Below are 6,785 nucleotides of genomic sequence, written 5' to 3'. Positions count from 1 at the left end.
CACAACATAAGGGTATAACAGCTCACCCAAAATATATTTTTTTCAGCTACCCACATCAATTATTAATTATGATCACATGTTTGTGTATTTTATATTATTGATCGATATGTGAATCCGTTGACCAAGCTATACATGACACGAGTTGTGGTCTCATTGGCACAAATAAATTTAGATGAGATTATATCAGATTAGATATTGTATTGATCCCAGATTGATTCCACTCTTGAATGTCACAGACGTTTTTCAAACCATCCTCTGCTCCACAATGATTTGTCAGAAATGGTGGAGAAAACAAAGTCCAACCACCAGATGCACACTGTGTTAAAAGCTTCAAGTAATGAACCATTTTTCGGCACAATTTCATGAAAGCCTCAAGCGCTTCAGAAAGCCTTGGTTTCCCATTACTAATCACTAATACGAACAGGGCAAGACGAGAGGGGTAATCCAGGATACACAGGCCAGAATCAGAACACGAGAAAACAGGCAAGGCAAGACTATGACTAGAATATGGAAACGAGAACTATAAACTTTGACAGGGATACCAGTTGTACACTCATTTTTGCAGTGCATTGTGGGATTGAATGAGTGCACTCGAGAACGTCCACTATGGTTTCGGACACCACTAAAAATGGCTGTTCCCTCAAATTTTCGGTTTCGGACACAGCTCATGTCTTATGTAGGGTGTGTGATTGGCTGCAGCCATGTGTGTAATCAGTGCAATGGATGATGGGAAATGTAGTCCGGGGTGAAGTGCAACAGTTAGTGTGGTGCAAGAGTCCATAGTAATGAGTGGGTGATCTCTGGTGGTGAGCGAACGGAAGAGCAGGCACAGGATACATGACAAATATCTACAATAGTCTTTTTAATAGCCTTCTTAATGCTACAATATATTTTTTAATAGCCTTCTTAATGTCTACAATAGTCTTCTTAATAGTCTTTTGAAAAGACTACAATAAAAAAAGTATTTTTAATTGTGGCAACTATTATTTTGACAGTATGCCCCACATAAAAGGTCATAAGGTCATTATGTCTTTAATAACTAGTACCTTTTTCCTGGGCAATAATGGTGGAGATGTTAAATACTCAAAAATAAACCTAGACATATTCACTAGAATAAAAAGTCTGATAATTATCTCCCGTATATAAAACATTCAATTTATATCCTCTTAAGACTAATATAACAGATTGTCAGATCGTGCACATCAGTATTAATATCATTCATTTAACTATAAACGTGTTTTTAAAACAAAAAAGTTTATGACTTTGATTCAGTGCTCATAATTTGTTGCAAGTTGGTAGTAATCCTCTCTGGGTCCATTGTGTTCACTGGAAGGGACGGATAATCTATACTCATTGTTTAATCAATCAAAATGTTTAGTATTACGACAGGTGTCCTGGCTTAACGCCGTTCTGTGTGAATTGTCAGCTGGAAATGGGACACTCTAGCCACATAACCCAAAACAGGGCCATTCTTTTTTTCTGATCCAATGGAAAAGCTGATATTCTGGAAAGAATTATTGAAAAGTATGCAAGACTGCATAAAAAGTCCTTTGTGAGGTTTAAAATAATACATAAAGTGCTCTTGAGTAATCATTCATTTAAATTTTAGCCATTTGTGTTGGTGTGTGTCACTTGAACGCTTGAAACATAAAACTTTTTTTTGTCATCTGAACCTCTTTCACCTAATATATTTACTTTAAGTACCCTTATTTTAATTATTCAGTGTCACATTTGCATGATCACGGTTCTTTGATGTTGGTTAATAATCACATGACATGCAGGAAAACAAATAAAATATTAAATTTTTTTAGTAAGTGCTTTATTTTTATTGATGTTGTTTTAAAATGGTTTATTTAAATTTTACATTTTTATGATTTAACAAATTATTTGCTTTTCATTTTAAAATAATACATAAAGTGCTCTTGAGTAATCATTCATTTAAATTTTAGCCATTTGTGTTGGTGTGTGTCACTTGAACGCTTGAAACATAAATAATGTGGACCAATGTACATCACACTTTAATGGAGATATTATACATAGACCATTGTGCTTCTTGTTTTTCCGAGACCAAATGGTGTGTGGGTGAAGAACATTTTAGTTTGTAGGTGTTGTATTTCTCTAAAAAGCTATGAGCGTCAGGAGTCCAGCAGAGTTAAGTAACTTATTTGTGCATGGAAGTTGAACACAGTTTCCATGGAGTCTATAGCACAAACAGCTAATCTCCAGGAAATAATTTTTATATTGGTAGGCTATATTAAAATAATGTTCAGAAAGGAACATGCTTTGAACACACTTTTCAGTGTCTAGATTTTGTTTCTTCAAGACAACAGAACCTCGAGGAGTCATTTATACCTTGTTCCTTTGAGATTGATGAGCAACGGTGTTCATCATTGATAAGAAGAAATGTTTCTTGAGTAGCAAATCAACATATTTGAATAATATCTGAAGGATCATGTAACACTGAAGAATGAGTAATGGCTGCTGAAAATTGCAGCTTTGCCATCAGGAATAAATTAGGAATAAAAGAAAATGTAGCAATATTTCATTATTACTGTTTTCACTGTGTTTCACATCAAATAAATGTGGCCTTGGTGAACATAAGACACTTCTTTCAAAAAACATGAAAAAAAAAATCTTAATGAACCCAAACTTTTGAACAATGGTGTCAATTATTTCAAGCAAGCAATGTGTTTTTGAATATGTCATGATGATTTAATTCCAGTTTAGTCATGCATAGTGGGATTGTCAATAAATCAAGTGATCTACTTTGTAGGGTTGGGGTGGCGTTCGGGGCGATTAAAAGGAAATAGCTATAGCCATTGCTGTGATTGAGGACAATCAGCATCTGAACATCAGCCAACCATTTAATTGAGTACCACATGTTCTACCTCTGGTTAGAAACAACTAGAACTAAAACAAAAATCACATAAAACAAATGAGCCGTTTGTGTGGATGAAACAATTCCCATTAGTGCTGTTAATCTGATGGGTATTAGGGCTACAAGAGGTATTTTTAAACACATTGCAATTTGCTGGTTGTTGGAAGAGTCATGATTTATTAAAAGCTTTTTCATAAACACTACAAACACAGCTACTCCAGAGAGGGCAAACAAACAGACCAGCCATCACTTTAAAGACCTGCAATGCAGTGTATTTAAAAGTTTGAGGAAAATTATGATTTTGCAATGTGAAAATAGTAAAGTTTATCTAGAGTACAAGTCAGTGAGGTCGAGGAGCGCAATCAAGAATATAAACTTCTTGTGCCTTGAGATTAATTTTGCCACTCTCTCTTCAGAGGAAGAAAAATGACTTTCATTATATCATTTAATTCTTAATACCTGTCAACCCAAGAGAGCTGTCCCTACAAATTCAACCTGCACTGTTGTTATTGAAAGCGTAACAAATAGTAACAGTGCACAATATATTTTTTTTCATTTTCAGTCTGGTCACGTATGTCTTGTTTATAACTTCCTCTTCGGCAAATAGGCATGGTCAAATTAATGCAAATACATCCCATTATTGTGAGTAAATTTTTTTAGTAAGTGCTTTATTTTTATTGATGTTGTTTTAAAATGGTTTATTTAAATTTTACATTTTTATGATTTAACAAATTATTTGCTTTTCATTAAACTCACGAACCCCCTGCAGTTCCTTTATGATCCCCAAGTTGGGAAACGTTTATAATGTAATGTTTAATGTGCTTCATGTTGTAAATAACAAAAAATGTTCTTTTTCTTTGCCTTTTATATCAATTTGGTACAAAATTGTCCTATTTAAATCAATGAGATAAACAACTTATGTCAAAAGTGATCTAAAAGTAATCAAAAAGTAGTCTGATTAAATTACCTAAAATGTGTCATTTAATGGATTAAGTTACTGACTACAATTGTTGTCATGTAATTTGGAATCAGTAACGGACTACAATTTGTAAGTAATCTACCCAGCTCTGTGTGCAGGTCATCTGCTATGAGCATAACAGTGCTTGATGCATTTGACATTTCATTTTCCTTTGAGACACACAAAAATAGAAGAATATAGCTGGTTGGTAATCTTAATAAGAGACAATATGTACACTGAAATTTTGGCTGGTTAACATTGACCCAATAAATGCCAAATAGTTTCATGCAGTGTACCAACAATTCAAATATCTATAATACAGATTACACTCCTCTTCTCGACATCCCTGGAATTTGACAGTTGACTGACCTTGATAAAAGGAAAATCATGACTTACCAGTGAGAGTCTGACAAAAAATTATTATTATTTTTTTTTGCTGCATTTCAAATATTTTTGAGAATCAAATTTGTTCATTCATGTGATTTTTTATAATAATAATAAAAAAAATACTTTTATGTTCAGATGATTTGCATTGTCATTTATAATTCTTGACATTCCAGGCCACGAATGATGTGAGTCAAGTCTGATTATTGCTGATTATTGATTATGTTTTTTTTTAATGCAGATAATCTTCTTTATAAAAGTAAGACTCTTCAGTCTTGCTTTTTATCCCTCTCTGTCATATCCAGTATAATTGTGAATAAGCCACAACAAAAGCAGAAGGAAGCAATAAGCGACTGCATTGTGACGTTGTTCTTAGGAATTACAGAGAAAATTGAAAGGACATTGTTTTTATGATATCATAAGGACATGAACATATTAACTAATGCCTAAGCACATTAAATGAACACTGATGGATAATGATAACAGTTATCACATTTGAATGTTAATATGCACCAAAGTCATATCATCATAAAACTCATCAGATAACCTGCAAGCCTCACTTACAGTATTTAAATATGAGCACTGATAGATTATATAATTAGGTTATGTAAAGAAAAAAGATTATATAAAGAAAAAGTGTTGATTATATTAAAGAAAAGTGTTGTTCTAAAGATCTCAGCTAAACTTAAAACATAAATCTATGAATGCTTTCAATGGGAGAGCAAAGTACTGAGAATTAATAAAGACAAAAAACTGGAAATAAGGATTGATTGATTGATTGATTGATTGATTGATTGATTGATTGATTAGTCAGTGAGGTCGAGGAGCGCAATCAAGAATATAAACTTCTTGTGCCTTGAGATTAATTTTGCCACTCTCTCTTCAGAGGAAGAAAAATGACTTTCATTATATCATTTAATTCTTAATACCTGTCAACCCAAGAGAGCTGTCCCTACAAATTCAACCTGCACTGTTGTTATTGAAAGCGTAACAAATAGTAACAGTGCACAATATATTTTTTTTCATTTTCAGTCTGGTCACGTATGTCTTGTTTATAACTTCCTCTTCGGCAAATAGGCATGGTCAAATTAATGCAAATACATCCCATTATTGTGAGTAACATGGGAGATGGGGAGCTAAGAGTGAGTGACACATAAGGTCTTGAGATTGCTGAGAAAATATTAAACAAACTGAAACATGATGGAGTCATTTTGGAGACCTGTAAAGTAAGTTTAAATAAACATGAAAAACTAATTGTGTTTCACTTGTTCCCTTGATATAACTATGGAAAACACCTGAAAATGAAAAGAAGATATTTTGAAGAATATTTCAACTGTTTTTGTCAGTGCAATGAAAGTGAATGGGGTTCAAAACAGCACTGTATACCATTCACTTATTTTATGGATGCACTTTGATGTAGTATCCCGTACCGCTATAGAAGTTTACCCAACTATGTTGAGTTCCACTTCTGAGAAACCCTGAAATGTGAAAGGGTCTTGTTTTTATGTGAACCATCCCTTTAAAGGTGCAGATGGAGCGGAGAAGGGATTCCAAAAGAATATTCAAATGTAGTGATGTTAGTAATTATTTACATACCCTTATATATCATTTTGACTGCCAGTTTTATATGAATATGCTCTTGCTTTAATTTTTGGACCTCCTTTTAATTTAATGAATCACTTACATAAGTCATGTTGTAGGTGTTGATTCATCACTCACAAATGCTGTTTTACCAATAAGGCTGCCAAATATATACACAAACTCTTTCTCAGTTTATTTCATACAAGTCTTTTTGAGAAGTCTCATTTGAACGTAACCATATTGGATGAGTTTTAGTTGTGTGGATTAGTTGGTGCTCCTCTTATGAATGTCCTAGAGCTGGCATGCAATGTCCATTTGCTTTAGAGATCTAAAGATCTCAGCTAAACTTAAAACATAAATCTATGAATGCTTTCAATGGGAGAGCAAAGTACTGAGAATTAATAAAGACAAAAAACTGGAAATAAGGATTGATTGATTGATTGATTGATTGATTGATTGATTGACAAAAAAATGGAAATAAGGATTGATTGATTGATTGATTGATTGATTGATTGAAGACTAGCAACTTTGAGGGGATATTTGCCCCCCAAAACTTTTGTGAATTTAAAAATATTAAATTGCAGCATTAGCAGTTTTCATAGCAAAACTATCTTGCTTTATATTTGTATGTATTTGTTTATGTATGCTTGTATTAGATGTAGAATTACCATCTGGATTGGTGTCCAATGTCATTTGGGAATTATACAGTTAGATCATTCTACAGTAACATTCATAACCATCAAAATCACTGTCATAAATTAGTGACCTTAAAACAGTTAATACTGATAGCTACAGATATTATGATTCAACATGCCTAACTTCAGTTTAACTATATATAGCCTATAGTAAGTCCTAGTAACTTTAATAACGAAAATATGCGTCTACACATAGGCAATCCATAAAACATTGATTTATATACATGCATATCAACGCTCACTTGAATGCATTTTGTAACAATGAAATAAGAACATCTTGGAGCTGCTG

The sequence above is a fragment of the Sinocyclocheilus rhinocerous genome, unplaced genomic scaffold (assembly GCF_001515625.1).
Source record: "Sinocyclocheilus rhinocerous isolate Xijiao unplaced genomic scaffold, SAMN03320098_v1.1 scaffold1385, whole genome shotgun sequence".
In the NCBI taxonomy this organism is placed as follows: Eukaryota; Metazoa; Chordata; class Actinopteri; order Cypriniformes; family Cyprinidae; genus Sinocyclocheilus; species Sinocyclocheilus rhinocerous.
Note: the sequence above shows the minus strand (reverse complement) of the source record.